This window comes from Plecotus auritus (genome assembly GCF_963455305.1).
Source record: "Plecotus auritus genome assembly, chromosome: 6".
Taxonomy (NCBI): domain Eukaryota; kingdom Metazoa; phylum Chordata; class Mammalia; order Chiroptera; family Vespertilionidae; genus Plecotus; species Plecotus auritus.
Window position 1 is genome coordinate 54,109,074 of NC_137773.1, and position 19,585 is coordinate 54,128,658.

The following is a 19,585-nucleotide window of genomic DNA, read 5'->3' on the forward strand; positions in this document are numbered from 1 at the left end:
TCCAATTCTTTAAGCTTTCTGATGCCTAATAATATAAGATATACAAAAATTACACATATTTATATTTATCAAATACATGAATCAGAAATATGTGATGGTAAGAGGCCTTAAAAATTAAAGGTAGATAAAAGCTGTTGTTGATATTCTAAATCCGTTTGATTAATATTTCCCAAATCAAACCCGCAATTACTGTCCCTGCTTCAGAGTTATTACTATTTGAGGCTATCTCAGTCTCAGTGTTTGAGTTCAAACCTTTGCTCAAAAAAGCTCTGTGGATCTGGAGCCTGAGTCCTGCCCACTAGGCTGGCCTGCCTGCCTACTTTATCATTGCTGGGAATCATGGCTCAGTGCACCTATTGCATTTCTGAAAATTTTTCCTATATGTATGTTATACATGTGCTAAGTAATATAAGTAAAATATGCATTACAGCATTATTTATAATAGCAAAAGAATGGCAATAACTTAATGTTTATTTTTTTAAATTTCTTTATTGATTAAGGTGTTACATATGTGTCCTTATTTCCCCATTACCCCCCCCATCCCCCCACTCATGCCCTCACCCCCCTGTTGTCTGTGTCCATTGGTTAGGCCCATATGCATGCATACAAGTCCTTTGGTTGATCTCTCCCCCTTACCCCCACCCTCCCCTACCTTCCCTCCAAGGTTTGATGGTCTGATCAATGTTTCTCTTTCTCTGGAACTGTTTTTGTTCATCAGTTTATGTTGTTCATTATATTCCACAAATGAGTGAGATCATGTGGTATTTGTCTTTCACTGACTGGCTTATTTCACTTAGCATAATGCTCTCCAGTTCCATCCATGCTGTTGCAAATGGTAAAATTCCTTCTTTTTTAGCGCAGCACTGTATTCCATTGTGTAGATGTACCACCGTTTTTCAATCCACTCATCTGCTGATGGGCACTTAGGCTGTTTCCAAATCTTAGCTATTGTAAATTGTGCTGCTATGAACATAGGGGTGCATATATCCTTTCTGGTTGGTGTTTCTACTTTCTTGGGATATAGTCCTAGAAGTGGTATTACTGAGTCAAATGGCAGTTTCATTTTTAAATTTTTGAGGAAACTCCATACTGTTCTCCACAGTGGCTGCACCAGTCTGCATTCCCACCAGCAGTGCACGAGGGTTCCTTTTTCTCCACATCCTCGCCAGCACTTGTCGTTTGTGGATTTGTTGATGATAGCCATTCTGACAGGTGTGAGATGGTACCGCATTGTTGTTTTGATTTGCATCTCTCAGATAGTGACTTTGAGCATGTTTTCATATGTCTCTTGGCCTTCCTTCTGTATTCTTTTGAAAAGTTTCTATTTAGGTCCTTTGCCCATTTCTTGATTGGATTGTTTATCTTCCTTTTGTTGAGTTGTATGAGTTCCCTGTAAATGTTGGAGATTAAACCCTTATCAGTGATAACATTTGCAAATATGTCTCCCATACAGTGGGCTTTCTTGTTGTTTTGTTTATGGTTTCTTTTGCTGTGCAAAAGCTTTTTATTTTGATGTAGTCCCATTTGTTTATTTTCTCTTTAGTTTCCATTGCCCTAGGAGCGGTATCTGTGAAGAAATTGCTTCAGCATATGTCTGAGATTTCGATGCCTGTGGATTCCTCTAGTATTTTTATGGTTTCCCGTCTTATGATTAAGTCCTTTATCCATTTTGAGTTTATTTTTGTGTATGGTGTAAGTTGGTGGTCCAGTTTCATTTTTTTTTTTTTGCATGTGTCTGTCCAATTTTCCCAACACCATTTATTGAAGAGACTGTCTTGACTCCATTGTATGTTCATGCCTCCTTTGTTGAATATTAATTGACCATAGTGGTTTGGGTCGATTTCTGGGTTCTCTATTCTATTCCATTGGTCTATATGTCTGTTCTTGTGCCAGTACCAGGCTGCTTTGAGAACAGTGGCTTTGTAATATAGCTTGATATCTGGTATTGAGATCCCACCTACTTTGTTTTTTTCTCAGGATTGCTGCAGCTATTCGGGGTCTTTTTTTATTCCAGATGAATTTTTGGAGAGTTCTTTATAGGTCTGTGAAATATGCCGTTGGTATTTTAATGGGGATTGCATTGAATCTATAGATTGCTTTGGGTAGAATGGACATTTTGATGATGTTGATTCTACCAATCCATGAACATGGTATATTCTTCCATCTGTTTATATCTTACTCTATCTCTTTTTTCAGGGTCCTGTAGTTTTTTGCATATAGGTCTTTTACCTCTTTAGTTAAGCTTATTCCTAGGTATCTTAATATTTTTGGTACAATGGTGAATGGGATTGCTTTTTTAGTCTCTCTTTCTGTAAGCTCACTATTGGTGTATAGAAATGCCATAGATTTCTTGGCGTTAATTTTGTATCCTGCTACTTTGCCGAATTAATTTATTAAGTCTAATAATTTTTTGATGGAGTCTTTAGGGTTTTCTATGTATAGTATCATGTCATCTGCGAATAAGGACAGTTTTACTTCTTCTTTTCCAATTTGGATGCCTTTTATTTCTTCTTTTTGTCTGATAGCAATGGCTAGTACTTCCAGTACTATGTCGAACAGGAGTGGTAAGAGTGGGCATCCCTGTCTTGTTCCTGTTCTTAGGGGAAATGGTTTTAGTTTTTGTCCATTGACTGTGATGCTGGCTGTGGGTTTATCATATATAGCTTTTATGATGTTGAGGTATGATCCTTCTATTCCCACCTTGCTGAGAGTTTTTATCAAAAAAGGGTGTTGGATTTTGTCAAATGCTTTTTCTGCATCAATTGATATGACTATGTGATTTTTATCTCTCAATTTGTTTATGTGATGTATCACGTTTATTGATTTGCGGATATTGTACCATCCTTGCATCCCTGGTATAAATCCTGCTTGGTCATGGTGTATAATCCTTCTGATGTACTGCTGGATCCGATTTGCTAGGATTTTGTTAAGGATTTTGGCATCTATGTTCATGAGGGATATTGGCCTATAATTTTCTTTCATTGTGTTGTCTTTATCTGGTTTTGGTATTAGGGTGATGCTGGCTTCACAGAAGGAGCTTGGAAGTGTTCCTTCCTCTTGAATTTTTTGGAATAGTCTGAGGAGGATAGGTTTTAGTTCTTCCTTGAATGTTTGGTATAACTCTCCTGTGAAGCCGTCTGGGCCTGGGCTTTTGTTTGCTGGAAGCTTTTTGATGACTGCTTCAATTTCTTCCATAGTTATTGGCCTATTGAGATTTTTAGATTCTTCCTACTTGAGTTTTGGAAGGTTGTATTTTTCTAGGAATATGTCCATTTCCTCCAGGTTGTCTAGTTTGTTGGAATAGAGTTGTTCATAATATTTTTTAACAATCCTTTGTATTTCTGTAGGGTCTGTTGTTATTTCGCCTCTATCATTTCTGATTTTGTTTATTTGAGTCCTCTCTCTTTGCTTCTTGGTGAGCCTGGCTAGAGGTTCATCAATCTTGTTTATCCTTTCAAAGAACCAGCTCTTGGTTCCCCCCAAGTGTCATTGATCTTTTGTATTGTTTTTTTGGTCTCTATGTCATTTACTTCTGCTCTAATCTTTATTATCTCCTTTCTTCTGCTCACTCTGGGCTTTTCTTGTTGCTCTCTTTCTAATTCTTTGAGTTGTAGCATTAGATGATTTACTACCATTTTTTCTTGTGTTTTGAGGTAGGTCTATAGAGCTATAAACTTCCCTCTCAGGACTGCTTTCATTGTGTCCCATAGGTTTTGGATTGTTGTGTTTTTATTGTCTTTAGTTTCCAGAATGTTTTTAATTTCTTCTTTGATCTCATTGGTAACCCAATCAATATTTAATAACATGCTATTCAGCTTCCAAGTGTTTGAGTGTTTTGGATTGTTTTTATTGTAGTTTATTTCTAATATTATGCCATTGTGGTCTGAAAAGATGCTTGGTATGATTTCAATCTTCTTGAATTTGGGGAGACTTTGCTTGTGACCCAGTATGTGGTCTATTTTTGAAAATGTCCCATGTGCACTTGAGAAAAACGTATATTCTGCAGCTTTGGGGTAAAATGTTCTGAAGATGTCAATTAAGTCTATCTCATCTAGTGAGTCATTTAGGATTGTTGTTTCTTTGCTGATTTTTTGTCTAGAGGATTTATCCAGTGATGTCAGTGGTGTATTAAAGTCCCCTACTATGATTGTATTGTTGTCTATCTCTCTCTTGATATCTTCCAGGAGATCTTTTATGTATTTGGGTACTCCTGCATTGGGTTCATATATGTTTACCAGGGTTATATCCTCTTGTTGTATAGATCCCTTTAGTATTATGAAGTGGCCTTCCTTATCTCTTGTTATGGCCTTCACTTTGAGGTCTATTTTGTCAGATATAAGTATTGCTACCCCAGCTTTTTTTCATTTCCATTTGCCTGAAAGATATTTTTCCATCCCTTCACTTTCAGTCTGTGTGAGTCCCTTGTTCTGAGGTGGGTCTCTTGTAGACAGCATATATATGGGTCATGTTTTTTTATCCATCCAGCCACTCGATGTGTTTTGATTGGAGCATTTAGTTCGTTTACATTTAAAGTTATTGAAAGGTACTTGTTTGTAGTTATTTTTATTTTTTGAGGCTGTGTTCCTTCTTACCTTTTTGTGTCTTCTTTTTACAGCATTCCCTTTAGCATTTCTTGGTTTGGTAGTGATAAACTCCCTTAGCCTTTTTTTGTCTGTGAAGCTCCTGATTTCCCCTTCAATTTTGATTGATAGTCTTGCTGGATAGAGTATTCTTGGATTGAGTCCCTTGCTTTGCATCACTTTGTATATCTCCTTCCATTCCCTTCTAGCTTGATGTGTTTCTGTTGAAAAATCATTTGATAATCTGATGGGGTATCCTTTGTAGGTGACTTTCTGTCTCTCTCTTGTAGCCTTTAAGATTCTCTCTTTGTCGCTAACATTTGCCATTGTAATTATGGCGTGTCTTGGTGTGGGTCTTTTGGGATTCATCTTGTTGGTACTCTTTGTACTTGAGTAACTTTTTTCTTCCCCATATCAGGAAAGTTTTCTGTCATTATTTCTTCAGATAAATTTTCTAATCCTTGCTGCTCTTCTTGTCTTTCTGGCAGCCCTATTATACGTATGTTATTTCGTTTTGCATTGTCCCAAACCTCTGTTAGGCTCTCCTCCTGCTTTTTAATTTTTTTCTCTAGTTGCTGTTCAGATTGGGTTTGTTTCTGTACCTGACCTTCTAACTTGTTGATTCGGTCCTCTGCTTCTTCTAGTCTACTGTTGAAGCCTTCCATGGTGTTTTTTTATTGTAGCTATATCATTTTTCATTTCTTCTTGATTTTTGCATAGGTTGTTGATTTTCTTGTCCTTCTGGAGTATGAACTGTATGACCATTACTCTGAATTCTTTTTCTGTCATGTTGCATGCTTCCATTTCACTTATTTCCTTACTTGGTGATTCCTCCTTTTCTTTCCTCTGGGGATTGCTTCATTGTCTCCCCATTCTGACTATCACCAGAAGGTTCACATGTCGAGTTGCTGGGGCCTGCACCATGTGCAGTTGGAATTTTGCACCCCCCAAGTGTCACTGAAGAGCTCTGATACCAAGACGTGCGGTTGCTGTGGGTTGGTGGGAACCACACTCGCGCTGGGTCAGAGTTACAGGTGCTTAGTGTGGCCTCATGTGTGCACCTGGAATCAGGGACCCTGCCTGCACCATGTTGAAACAGAGAACCTACTGGCGTGTGCCAAAAATCAAAGTCCCCTATTGCGTGTCAGGAGTCAGAGGCTCCCTGTGTCCATGCCGAGAATTGAGTATCAGAGTCTCTGTTTCTTGGTGCTACCTCACACTGAGAATCAGGTCCCTGTGTGCACATGCGCCAAGAATTGGAGTCACTGGCTCTTAGTGTGAATGTATTGGGAATCAGGGATCTCAGGTGCACGTAATGAGGAACGGAGTCTAGTCACTGGTGGTTAATGCTGCCTCTTGTGTGGAGATTCAGGGTCCCCGATCTGCCCGGCAGACCGGGTTGCTCAGTTGCACTGTGTTGGTAGGAGGTCCACTTCTGCCCTGCAGTAAACAGCCTTCTGTGTGCGCCTGCCCTGAATCAAAGTCAGGTGGCACTGCCCCTTAGTGTGGGTGTGGGGTCTGGTCACACAGGTGTGCACTGTGGAAAACAAACTCCCTGTGTGCATGTACCTAGGCTCAAATTCAGCGCTGCCTTCCTGTGTGGGCACAGGGTCTGGTCGTGGGGAACAAACTTCCCAAGACTGCACATCCAGGTTCAAATTCACCGCAGCCTCTCTGCTAAGGTGCAGGGTCTGGTCTTGGGAAACAAACTCCCCGGGTTTGCACCCCCAGGCTCAAATTCAGTGCTGTTGCCCTGCGTGGGCGTAGGATCTAATCACAGAAAACAATCTCCCCAAGGTCGTGCACCTATGTTCAAATTCAGGACTGCCTCCATTCCTGGGCGTGGAGACGAGTCACGGGAAACAAATTCCCTGAGTTCGCAAGTCCAGGTTCAAGTTCAGCGCTGTCTCCCTGCCTTGCGTGGGCGCGGGATCTGGTCACAGAAAGCTACCTCCCTACGGATGAGTAGCTAGGCTCGAATTCCGCTCAGTCTCCCTGCCTGGGCATGGAGACGAGTCACGGGAAACAAATTCCCCAAGTTCCCAAGTCCGGGCTCAAGTTCAGCCCTGTTTCCCTGCCCTGCGTGGGCGCGGGATCTGGTCGCAGAAGACCACCTCCCTAAGGATGAGCGGCTAGGCTCAAATTCCACTCAATCTCCCTGCCTAGGCGCAGAGACTAGTCACGGGAAAAAACTTCCCATGTCTGACACCGAGGCTCAAAGTCAGGCAGAGTCGCCACTGCTTTGTGTGTGCAGAAAGCCTTATTATGCAGCTGGGGTCTGGTAGTTTCTATGTCACTGCTGCGGGGCGGCAGCGGAGGGGGATTGGCTTTGTGACTCACAGAAATCTGTGGCCGGGTGCCTGGAGTCCTTGTGTCCCTGGGTCTGCAGCTGTGGTGTCAGGTCTTCTACCAGAGTGGCTGTAGGGTCCTAGTTTACTTCTGAGACCAGACTGGGTGGTGGCGAGTCTAGGATCCTAGTCTCAAGCAGTTCTGTTCTTCAAGATGGCGTGGTCTTTGTGCCGCCAGTGTCCTCCCCGGTGTGTTTGCGGTGGCTGCGGGGTTTTGCCGTCTAAGATTGCCCGGATTGGCAGCCTCCTGGAAGAACTGCAGGGTCTAACTGTCCCTATTTCACTCACACACACACCCACACACATCCACACACACCTCTATCACTCCCTCACTCTCTCACACACTCTCCCTCCCTACCTTCCTGCCGGTAGCCATCTTGCCTCCCCCAGGAAAGCCTAACTTAATGTTTATTAATAGATGTGTGACTAGATTATACTCCGTGTATGTGATAGAATATATGCCACCTTTAAAAAACATAAGATAACTTTTTAAAAAATATTTTTTATTGATTTCAGAGAGGAAGGGAGAGAGAGAAACATCAATGATGAGGGAGAATCATTGATCAGCTGCCTCCTGCACACCCCACACTGGGGATCAAGCCTACAACCCAGGCATGTGCCCTTGACTGGAATCGAACCTGGGACCCTTCAGTCTTCAGGTTAATGCTATATCCATTGATCCAAACCGGCAACAACTTTTTATACATACAGTTAAGGAACTGATCTTGTAAAGTGAACAAAGCAAAATGTAGAATTACATATTATACATATTCTTTATGATAAGAGACCTGGATGATCAGAGGACAGTGTGAGAAAGAGATTTAAACTCTTTTGTACCTTTTGAATTTTGAATCCATTGCATGAATTTCCTTTTTAATAAACACATGAACTTGGAGCATATCTTCTTTATTAAGTGGATTTCTTAGTCATATACATGTGGAAAGCAAGTGGGTATCCCAAGCCTTGTGGGAAACGTGCAGCATTACACGTATGTTACCAGATGAAAGCCTCTCTTACTAATACACCCTGGTGTAGAGAGCTGTTTTCTATGGAGGAAATGTGAGCAAAATTGCACAGGAGTTAAAGATTAAGGAGTCCTCTGGGAAAATAGATATTGAGATCTTGACCTCATCTCTTTTGAAATTATTAAGAACTTTCTAATTGATCAATATAGTCCCACAGATGAGAATGACTTGCCATATTCTCAAAGGGGACTTCACCATTAGGGGAAAAGTATATGGATTGGTGAGCTGAATCACAGTTCATGGTGGAAGGGCTAATTGCAGTAGAGCAAGTGGCTGTGACTTGACTCCCTTGCTGAGCTAGCTCTCTGATAGGTGCCCATGTTTTGATTATAAATGTGAGTGTGAACCAAAGAATTGAACTTGGTAGCCCAAGTCTGGAGCACCCTCATCTTCCCCTACCCACATGGTTAAAGAGCATTCATATTGGTAACAATACTAATGGGACCACAGATAGACTTAACACTATGGGAGGACACCTCTCCCTGTACTTAAAAACTACTAATACATCTGCAGTGGTGTCATTACAACAATAAATTGAACAGCATAGAAAATTGCAAGACCTTTCATTTTTAGCAGCAGCATGTGGCTATAACAGAAGCAAAGTCATCTGAAGACAAAGACCTTTTTTTTCCTTAATGAGAATGTGGAGCTATGACTATTCCTTGAAGTAAGTAAGTCCCCAGAGGTTATGAGTAATTTTTAATTTGACAAATGAGCTGACAACTTCATAAATAAGGTACTGGACTTTCTAGCAACTTGAGTACATGAGTGTTCAAGTCAATATTAAATTGAAAGATAAAATAAATATGAACTCCTTTGTACCCCAAAGTGGTGAAGTAGGCCATACCAGTAACATAAGAAAGAACTGTGTCTCTGGCCAACCTCAGGGATACCAAGAAAAAGCCAATCTAGTTGGGTCTCAAGAAGAAAAGGAGTAGAGTAGAGCTGGCCTCTCTGAACCTGGAACTGGAAGGTGGTCCAGAGTATAAGGCTGGTGGGAAGCTGAAGAGCAGGAATCTGGATCTTGCCCCAGTATTCCAGCACCAATATGAAAGCTCCTCCCTCAGTACTTTTCTCTTTTCCTGTTACCACCCAACCTCTTCACCCTCTGTTTATCTTTGTTTCCTTCTCATAGCTTCTGTTTACACTTTGGCTATACCCATAGCCATTTAGCTTTGGCTCCCTCTACTAACTACCTCTGAACTTCCTAACTGACATGACCCACAGCAAGAACTAATTGGGTCAGGTAGACTTTGCCAAACTTTCCACAGGGAACCTTCTTCTAGTCATCAGCCTATTGTTTGACTGTCCTTGGGTTAGATGCCCATCAGTCCCACCTGCCTTGGCTCTAAACCACATCTGGAAAAACCACAGGTTGGAGTGGAGGGAAGAGCAGATCTGGTACAAAGCAGGCTGCCTAGGACTCCCCCATCAGCAGAGTCTGAGCACACAGCCGTTTCCTTTAAAGGGGGATATGGACCATTGCAAAATCCCATGCCAAGTCTTCATGCTATGAAGGAACTATGAGAACTTGGAAATTTTATGAAAACTAGGTCCATAAGAATATGATAGGGGGTGGGAGTGGCCAGGGAGAGGTCAATGGGGGAAAAAGGAGACTCATGTAACACTTTAAACAATAAAGAATTTAAATTACATTTTTTTTAAAAAAAGAATATCGTAGAGATTCTGCTTAAATAGTAATTTTTACAAGGGCTAAAAATATGGGCTATGAGTAGAATTTCAAACTAAACTCACTCTAATTCTCCATTGCTAAATACAGTTCACTTAGAATTTAGGAAATTAATGAATAAATTCAAAACTTTGCCAAAAGGAAAATACTCCTTAAATTAATAGAATTAAGGGTTCTATGCATCTCTCTTCTTGCTCCTTCAAGCCACTTAGTGTGCCCAACCCCTTATTCCATGTATTATACAGTATGTTATGATTATACCGGAGTTTAATTTATGCTCCACAAATACCCATGTTATACTCACAGCCCCTAGTGAGACTATGAGTTTAATATATTAAATTTAAAACTACTGTGTTAAGAACAGAATGAAAAAATAATTAGTTAGCATGATAATATTGTGATCTTCCAGATATGAGCTGATTGTTGGGCCAGCTTCCATTACAAAACAAGGACTACACCTTGATTTAATGGCTTTCTCTCTGAACACCCAAGGTCACAGTAACAAACACTATAGGATTACTGGGCAAAGATAACAGGAAAGAATCCAGAAAGTTCACACCCTAGGAAGAATTCCAAAACATTTTTTTTAACCTTGGATTTAAAATCACAAAGGCTGCCTTTTTACGAAGATGGCGCCGAAAGCTAAGAAGGAAGCCCCTGCCCCTCCCAAAGCCAAAGCCAAAGCAAAGGCTTTGAAGGCAAAGAAAGCAGTGTTGAAAGGCGTCCACAGCCACAAAAAAAAGAAGATCCGCAGGTCACCCACCTTCCGATGGCCAAAGACACTAAGGCTCCGGAGGCAGCCTAAATATCCTCGAAAGAGTGCACCAGGAGAAACAAGCTTGACCACTATGCCATCATCAAGTTCCCCCTGACTACCGAGTCAGCCATGATGAAGACAGAAGACAATAATACACTTGTGTTCATTGTGGATGTCAAGGCCAACAAGCACCAGATCAAACAGGCTGTGAAGAAGCTCTATGACATTGATGTGGCCAAGATCAACACCCTGATCAGGCCTGATGGAGAGAAGAAGGCATATGTTCGACTGGCTCCTGACTATCATGCTTTGGATGTTGCCAACAAAATTGGAATCATCTAAACTGAGTCCAGCTGCCTAATTCTAAATATAAAAATTTTACACTGTAAAATAAATAAATAAAATAAAATAAAATCACAAAGGCTTTAGCTACTTAAGGAAGGTGAAGATCATAGACAAAATGCTTGGCAACAGCTTGGCTGAATATTTACAAGTGGTGGGTTTATTTTGTGACTTTAATTGCTTTCTCAGGAGAATATGGAGACTGCAGCCATGAATAAATACCTTAATTTAATTCTGGCACTAAAAATAAAATAAAATTTTTTAAAACATATTATGGAGAGTAATGCAAATTTAGATATTTTGGGTTTTGTCTGGTCATTTTATATGTTGAAGAACATCTTTAGAGTTTTTAAGATAGAAATATGTATTCTATCTCACATTATGCTTCCTTCTCCTTACTGATTTACTTTGCTCAGTAAAATATTTTACTGTACACAGAAGCAAGCTTAGAAGCTCTCTGCAAATCGAACATTATGTTTCCCTTACTAGCTGCCCCTAGGGTTCTGAGCTATAATGATTTTTCTTTTGACTACCCTACTATTTGGGGAGAAAATATATGAGATTATAAATGTATTTTCCTATGTGTATCAATGCATAATGACGTATAATTTTTAAAAAGGACTAGAAGATACACCACTTCTCTAAAATAAGTAAATATCAGATGTGGTTTCTTATCACCATGGCATAAGATGGGTACTTTGTGATCTTGTCATACTAGCAATCTTTCATGAGAGCCTTTTATCTCCATTAGAAGTGTCATAGCTATTTAGGTACCACAAGTACTCTGAAACCATCATATTCTAAGGGAGAAGTTCTATCCGCCAAGCAATTACCCATCTTATTTGTATTTAACAACTGTATAAAATACAAGGTGCATCTCTGATGCTACATTAATAATGAATGACAGTAATAAAGTTGGGAGATCAATGACAAATCAATTCAAATGAAGAAAATTATCATAACTGAGAAAGGATGGAGTATTGAAAAGTAAAAGGTACAATATACAAATCTCATAGCATAGAAACCCACACCTGAAACCTATATGTTCATGTTGACCAATGTGAGAACCTGTGAGAATATGAAAAATCAAGGTGAGGATGAGAGAACTAGAACCAGATCAATGAGGAAACGTAGACTACTTCCTTCTGGAATAAAAGCCTGCACTACATTGTGAGAATCCTGAACCTACATACAAAATGAATTCACATTTGAAAAAAGCTAAGTGGATTATTCTGAGTAGATTAAGAATATGATTAGAGGCATCTCTCGGGTTCATTCCAGACCACTGCAATAGAGAGAATATGGCCCTGCTGGTGTACTCAGTGGTCAAGGTTCAATTTCTGGTCAGGGCACATGCCCTGGTTCGATCCCCAGTAGGAGACGTGCAGGAAGCAGCTGATCAATGGTTCTCTATCATCATTGACATTTCTATCTCTGTCCCTCTCTCTTCCTTTTTGAAATCAACAAAAATATTTTTAAAAAATAAATAAATAAAGTGAATATGGCAATAAAACAACCCATGTGATATTTTTGGTTTCTTGTGAATATAAAAGTTATGTTTGCACTACACTGTAGTCTATTAAGTGTACAATAGCATTGTCTAGAAAAATAATGTACATACCTTAATTAAAAAATATTTCCACCATCTGAGCTGGTTGGTAAAATGGTGCCGATTGACCTGCTCAATGCAGCGTTGCCACAAACCTTCAATTTATAAAAAACACGATATCTGCAAAACATAATAAAGCAAAGCACAATAAAATGAGCTATTCTTGAACGTGACATCCAAGGCAAAGTGAATATACCCTCTCAGTTCCTGGGAATCTTTTGCAAAGCCAGTAAGAGGTGTTATATCCTGAGAGCTTTTGTGCAAGAAGCATTTTAAAGTTTGAGGTAGAGAATGGATATGCATTATCATTAAGCTGCTAGAAATGTTTGTACTTTTCACAAGCATCTAAGGCATTTGTTTAAAGACACTCTAAGTGACCATTTCTACACATTACTTACTTCTGAGAGGCCTAAGAAACTACCCAGAGTGAGACACAAAATTGACTTCTATGAATTTTCATGAACATTCAGATGATTTGCAGACAAAACAATTCTTTCCCACAGGCAATTAAGCACCTCTGGGAATGCCAATGACAGTTTACATGATTTTGAGCTTGAAGTTCACATCTATTCATTTTTTGTTTAGTTCAAAAAAAAAGAACTATTCTTCTCAAAGCCTAAAGAGGCTTAAAACAACATTTAAGTGAAATATTAAAACATTTAGGCCATTATGATGCTAACTAACTGAAACTGACACATATTTATCTTCCCATACAAAAAAAGAAAAGGAAAAAGTGATGAGAGTTGAAAGAGCAATAGAAAGATGTAAAAATAAATTATTGATGAATTATCTACCCCTGATTATAGCTTATATAGGTTATAAAATAACACGGATAAGACCTCTGATACAGCTATTAAGTATTATAGAAATGAATTGGATGACATACCATTTAACTACTTAATAATGTAGATTTCTCCCACCATGTTCACCTTTACCTCTCTTCTACATCCGTTCAGGAAGCAACAATTAGTGCTAAATACTTAGTAGAGGATAGGTGGTGGTGCCTGCTTTTTGGTGGTAAATTAAGGTCAGTTAGGTCAGAGTGAAGCATGCCCTCTAGAGGTTATACTGGTCATGTACTATCTATAACAAATTATACAAATTTCATAATATTTTGTGAAAATTCCAAAAATAAATTTACTTCCTTATACTTTAAGAATAAAAACTGAGAGAAGAAGAAATTTCTCACTCTATCTAACAAAGCCATGCTAAATGAATGTCTTCTATATACTGGAAGGTGGTTGTCAGGTTAAGAGCTGATCAGGGAATTCTAGCAATAAAAATGTAGATAATATATAAACTCAAAGGGAATGAAACTATCACATTACTTTAAAAATACCAGGCCCTGAGAAATAATTCCTCATTCAAGTTTGAAAAATCAGGAAGAAATAGGTAAAAGAGGACCTTTAAAATAAAATAAAAAAACCCTCTGTGATAAAGAAAATAGAACTTAGATATTACCTTAAAAAAACGTGGAGATATCGATATCTAAATAATAGTTATCCAATAAATAAAAGTTTATATTGTTTGTGTGTTTTTTAAAATCTCATGAAATATAAGAAATCATGGATTCAGTGAACAAGAAGAAGACATGATACAAATTGAGCTGGCAGAGAAGAATAAAAATTCAAAAAACCCTCAAAAACAATAAAATATATACTAATTAATATATGCATTGGAGTATGTAAACTACAAAATTAAAACTGCATAAAATTTAATTAGTAACAACCTAGAGAAATTCTCTAAGAGAGTGATAGCTACAGTGAAAGAGAATATTCAACCTTTGAATAGTCATCACCCCTGAAAAAGAAATCAGAATTGGAACAGAAGTAATTGTGAAAGATTTATTAGAAGAAAAAAATAAAAATGCCCTAAAGTAAAAATAATAATAAAGTGTAGGCATTGATAGATTTAAAAGACTTATCAAAATCTAGGCAAAATTAATATACAATGGCTAAATTAATTATAAACTAAACAAAAATTTAAATTCCAAAATAAGATTTTATAAAAATTCAAGCAGAAATAGATTACTTTTTTTTTTTAAGACAAAGGGAGAATCTTTTTTAAAAATATATTTGTATTGATTTCAGAGAAAAGAAGAGAGAGGGAGAAATAGAAACATCAATGATGAAAGAGAATCACTGATCAGCTCCCTCCTGTATGCCCCATACTGGGGATCAAGCCTGCAACCAGGGCTTGTGCCCTGACCGGGAATCGGACCGTGACCTCCTGGTTCATAGGTCAACCCTCAACCACTGAGGACACCAGCATGACTGCAATTTGAGATGTCTCCTGTCCTTTCATGTTTTGTTTTGTTTTGTTTTGTTTTGTTTTTTGCCTCACTCATTCTCTTCTTTCATCTAGTTCTTCTTATTGGAGGAGAAATATCGTTCTTTTTCCTTTGAGAGTAGCAGAGAAACTTTTCCCCCGTTAAATAAAAAGAATCATAAATGGGGTGAAGAGGTGCCCACATGGCAGTACTTTTCAGTTCTCTGCTTTGGGAAGAGGTAGTAAACACTGAGGATGTGATAAGGTCAGAAGGAGAACTAGCTATTTCTAGCTGATAAGGAGACCCGAAGGCAAACTGAGGTTGCCTCTTTAAATAGTTTGAACAGGAATTAACTCAAAGGCATTGTTTATGACTTCGTTTGCATGAGTCTATGGTAGCCCCCACATTTTGGCTTGATATGCCCTACTCCTAAGTTGTGGCCTTTCTGAGGTCACATAGGGAAACAGTTAAAATGATATTGAATGCTTAGAAAGTTGTGTGAGATCGATGGGTGGTCAGAATCCCAGCATTGTGTGACCTCTGGAGTTCCCATTCCCGCTTACAAACCAGCCAGGCCTTGCAGAACTTCCCCCTCTGTATACAAAGCTAAGGATCTGGCTAAAATTCAAGAGAACTCATGTAGATTTCTGTGTTTTCTTCTCTGCTTGGCTCCCTCCTCTCTGGCACCAAGTACAGCAAATTTCTACGGGCTCAGCAACCCCCGATTCCAATATTTATATTCTCTACCTAGTAAGACTGATTTAGGCACTACCTCTCTGTGAGGCAGTTTGAAAAGCCACGGTGAGAGAACTTGCCTTATGTGTTTCTCCTCTCTCATATCACAGTCCCATGCTTTATTTTGTTCAATGCTGAAAATCTTTACTTCATGTGTTTGTCCTGCTTTAGTGTTATTTATGGCAGGAGGGTAAATATGAAAGCTATTATCCAATTATGGCTGAACTTCCAGAGGACAACTGGAAGTCAACCATTGTTTTTTCTTGTGCCACTATCATATGTGAATGTGACACAAGGAACTTCTACATCTTGTCACTTGCATGGAGATGAGCCTAAAACCTGGGAAAGGTCAAACCCAAAAGAAACTGAGCCCAAAGCGCTGGATCAAGCTAACCTTGAAGGATACCAACTCCCTGGATTTTCAGTTATGTGAAGATAAAACAACTTCATTGTTACACTTGATTTGTATGTCGTTTTATGTTACTTACTGGTGAGTTGTTTTAACTGACATAAGCCCATAAAATATATGTATATTCTTTAATCCTCCCCCAAGGATATGTTTTTATTTATTTTTAGAGAGAGAGGAAGGGGGGGGGGCGGAGAGAAACATTGATCAGTTGCCTCCCATATGCACCCTGACCAGGGATCCAACCTGCAACCTGGATATGTGCCCTGACTGGGAATCAAATCCTCAGCCTTTCAGTGCCATGAGACGACACTTCAACTAATTGATTCACCCAGCCAGAGCTATAATTTATATTTCTAAATTAATATTTAAATCATGTTATAGCCCTAACCGGTTTGGCTCAGTGGATAGAGCGTCGGCCTGTGGACTCAAGGGTCCCAGGTTCGATTCTAGTCAAGGGCATGTACCTTGGTTGCGGGCACATCCCCAGTAGGGGGTGTGCAGGAGGCAGCTGATCTATGTTTCTCTCTCATTGATGTTTCTAACTCTCCATCCCTCTCCCTTCCTCTCTGTAAAAAATCAATAAAATATATATATTTAAAAAAATCATGTTATAACATACTACGAAAGAATATTAAAATGTTTTTGTACTGATGTTTTATGAATAAGTACTCCATTGATGGCTCTGGCCCTGTGGCTCAGTTGGTTAGAGCATCGTCCTGACACACCAAGGTTGCAGGTCTGATCCCCCGTCAAGGCACATACAAAAATCAATCAATGAATGCATAAATAAGTAAAACAACAAATCAATGTTTCCCTTTCTGTGATTGGGGATATAACTGAACCTTACAACAAGCCTGTAAAACTGTCTTAACAAAATTTTTTTTAATTTATAAAAGTCATACATGCATTTTCAGTATTAAAAGTTCAAGTAATAGCCAAAACCGGTTTGGCTCAGTGGATAGAGCGTCGGCCTGCGGACTCAAGGGTCCCAGGTTCAATTCCGGTCAAGGGCATGTACCTTGGTTGCGGGCACATCCCCAGTAGGGGGCGTGCAAGAGGCAGCTGATCGATGTTTCTCTCTCATCGATGTTTCTAACTCTCTATCCCTCTCCCTTCCTCTCTTCCTCTCTGTAAAAAATCAATAAAATATATTTAAAAAATTTAAAAAAAAAAAGTTCAAGTAATATAGAACATATGGCAAAATGGGAAGGACCCCTTGTTCAAGCTCAGTATCCTTTCAACCATTCCCCTATGCATGTGTTCACATGCACATGCACACACAGAGTTTGGGGTACAAGTATTTATAAGTGGGATATTATACATATTATTAGTGGCCTGGTGCATGAAAATTATGCATGGAGGGCGGGTTCCCTCAGCCCAGCCTGCACCCTCTCCAACTGGGGACCCCTTGGGGGATGTCCAACCGCAGTTTAGGCCCGATCCCTGTGGGCCTAAACTGGCAGTTGGACATCCCTCTCGCAGTCTGGAATCACTGGCTCCTAACTGCTCACCTGCCTACCTGCCTGATTGCCCCTAACTGCCTCTGCCTGCCTGCCTGATCACCCCTAATTGCCTCTGCCTGCCTGCCTGATTGCCCCTAACTGCCCTCCCCTGCCGACCTGATCTCGCCCCCAACTGCTCTCCACTGCCGGCCTGGTTGCCCCCAACTGCCCTCCCCTGCCAGCCTGATCTCGCCCCAAACGGGGGGGATCGGGCCTAAGCAGGCAGGCGGACATTCCCTGAGGAGTCCCAGACTGTGAGAGGGCACAGGCCGGGCTGAGGGACCCTCCTCTTCCCCGCCCCCCCCCCCCCCACCCCGAGTACACAAATGTTGTGCAGTGGGCCTCTAGTCTTGATTATAAGCAACTTGAGAACAAGAGCTATGTCTCATTCTTCTTTGGGTCCCTAGTCCCTTACCCAGTGCATTACAGAGTGGGTCCTATATAAGTATCTGTGAAGATACCAATTATATCAAGCATACCAGTGGGAGAGAGAAAACAAAATGAAACAAAAATCTATCCCAGTTATTTAATTTTAGAAAAAGAAACTGAAAAATCTATAGAGATTATTTAGCGGGAAATTGAATGATAGCATTTAAAATTTCAATAACCCACAGGAAGCTGGAAACATTTATGAACACTTCATTGAAAACCCAAGATAAATGTATGTCAAATTTGAAAATGCCCAGGGTGTGTGTGTGTGTGTGTGTGTGTGTGTGTGTGTGTGTGTGTCCATCCCCAGACAAGGTTAAGGGACTGTGGAAGCAGATTTTTCCACTTAAAAGAGTTATCTGAGAATTAATTAATGTGATAGAGAAAGAAAGTAGGGATGGAGGAAAGAATTGCGAAAGAATGAAACCGAGAGAGAGAAGAGGAAAGAAATTAATGTTTCAAGGACTAGAAAGCTGGCTCAGCTAAACAGAGCAGGGAAACTCGGGAAGGATGCCAAGTCAGGTACAAACCTGAAATTAGTCAGATCAAAAAAAAATTGGTGGAACTTTTGAAGAATGCCTAAAACCATCAGCAGAATTTGTGGATGCTACCTATGGAACTGGTGGGACCACTTAAGAGGTTTACATTTCACCCAAGAGCATGGAGAGGGAGAGGGAAGCAGGAGCAGGTGCAGAGGCCTTTGATGGACTGATCTCATCCAGGCTTTGAGTATGGTTTGAGAGGGAAACAAGGCAGGGTAAGCAAAAATAGGCCTTTATTTTTCTCTTAGTCTCCCCACCTTATTCATTTCTCCTTGTCCTTGTCTGGCTGTCTTCCACTTTCCTCTTACCTCAAAATTCCTATGCACTTCTCTACCATTCCCTCTTTCCCTTAAAGAATTCAACCCCAAAGATACATTTTATATGAATTACTCTAAGTTTCATAAAAACCTGAAACAGATGCCAACATTTAAAAAATAAGAGAACTTGACATTCCATTTTTCAGGTACCTCTTGAAAACAAGCAAGATCTGGCAACACAGCCCTGGTCCCATGGGAACAAAGAGCTGGCACTGGTAGATTCAGCCTCTCTACAGAGAGCGACATCCTGCATCCGCTCAGTCCCCATCCAGCCAGATTCACCAGGAATGTTACCTGGCAAGTATCTATTCCTTGTGTGAAATGTCTTCCTTTCTTTGCCCTAGATATTTATTTTCTTCATAAATTTCCCGAAGCTGTAACTGTAGTACATATGCTATTTATTTTTGTCTATTCTTTTTTTATTATATTTTTATTTATTTTTAAAATATATTGTTATTGATTTCAGAGAGGAAGGGAGAGGGAGAGATAGAAACTTCAATGATGAGAATCACTGATCAACTGCCTCTTACATGCCCCACATGAGGACTTAGCCCGCAACCTGGGCATATGCCCTGACCAGGAATTAAACCAGTAATCTCTTGGTTCATAAGCCAATGCTCAACCACTGCATCACGCCGGCTGGGCTTGTCTATTCCTAATGTTTAACTGAACAAATAGAAACTTTTAGTTTTGTCTTTATTTCATATCACTCCCATACCAAGTAATATGCTTTTAAATTAGTCTTTGACCAAGGATAAAAATATCCTTAGCATACATCCAAAAATAATAAAATAATTTTGTCTTGCTTTATTGCTCTTTTAAAAGCAGTACAAGTAATCAGGTCTGTCAGTGCAATAGTTGTGAAAAAAGCATAAATGTCTTAATATATGTAAGTTTTTTTTGACAACCACAAATCCAGAGATATTATTTGCTTTTAAAATAGTAATTATTAGCCTCTGTTTCTGTGGAAAGGAAGACATTCCACAGAAAACAAAAATCACTTTAGGGTTCTTATATTCACTGTGAATATA

At 39.6% G+C, this 19,585-nt stretch overlaps 1 pseudogene across 1 annotated transcript; it reads left to right on the top strand.

Moving 5' to 3' along the window:
• The first annotated feature begins 10,266 nt into the window (after positions 1 to 10,266).
• Positions 10,267 to 10,742, top strand: LOC308250957 (large ribosomal subunit protein uL23-like; annotated as a pseudogene). The gene has a single exon. The product of its transcript is annotated as a large ribosomal subunit protein uL23-like (transcript).
• Positions 10,743 to 19,585: the final 8,843 nt, after the last annotated feature.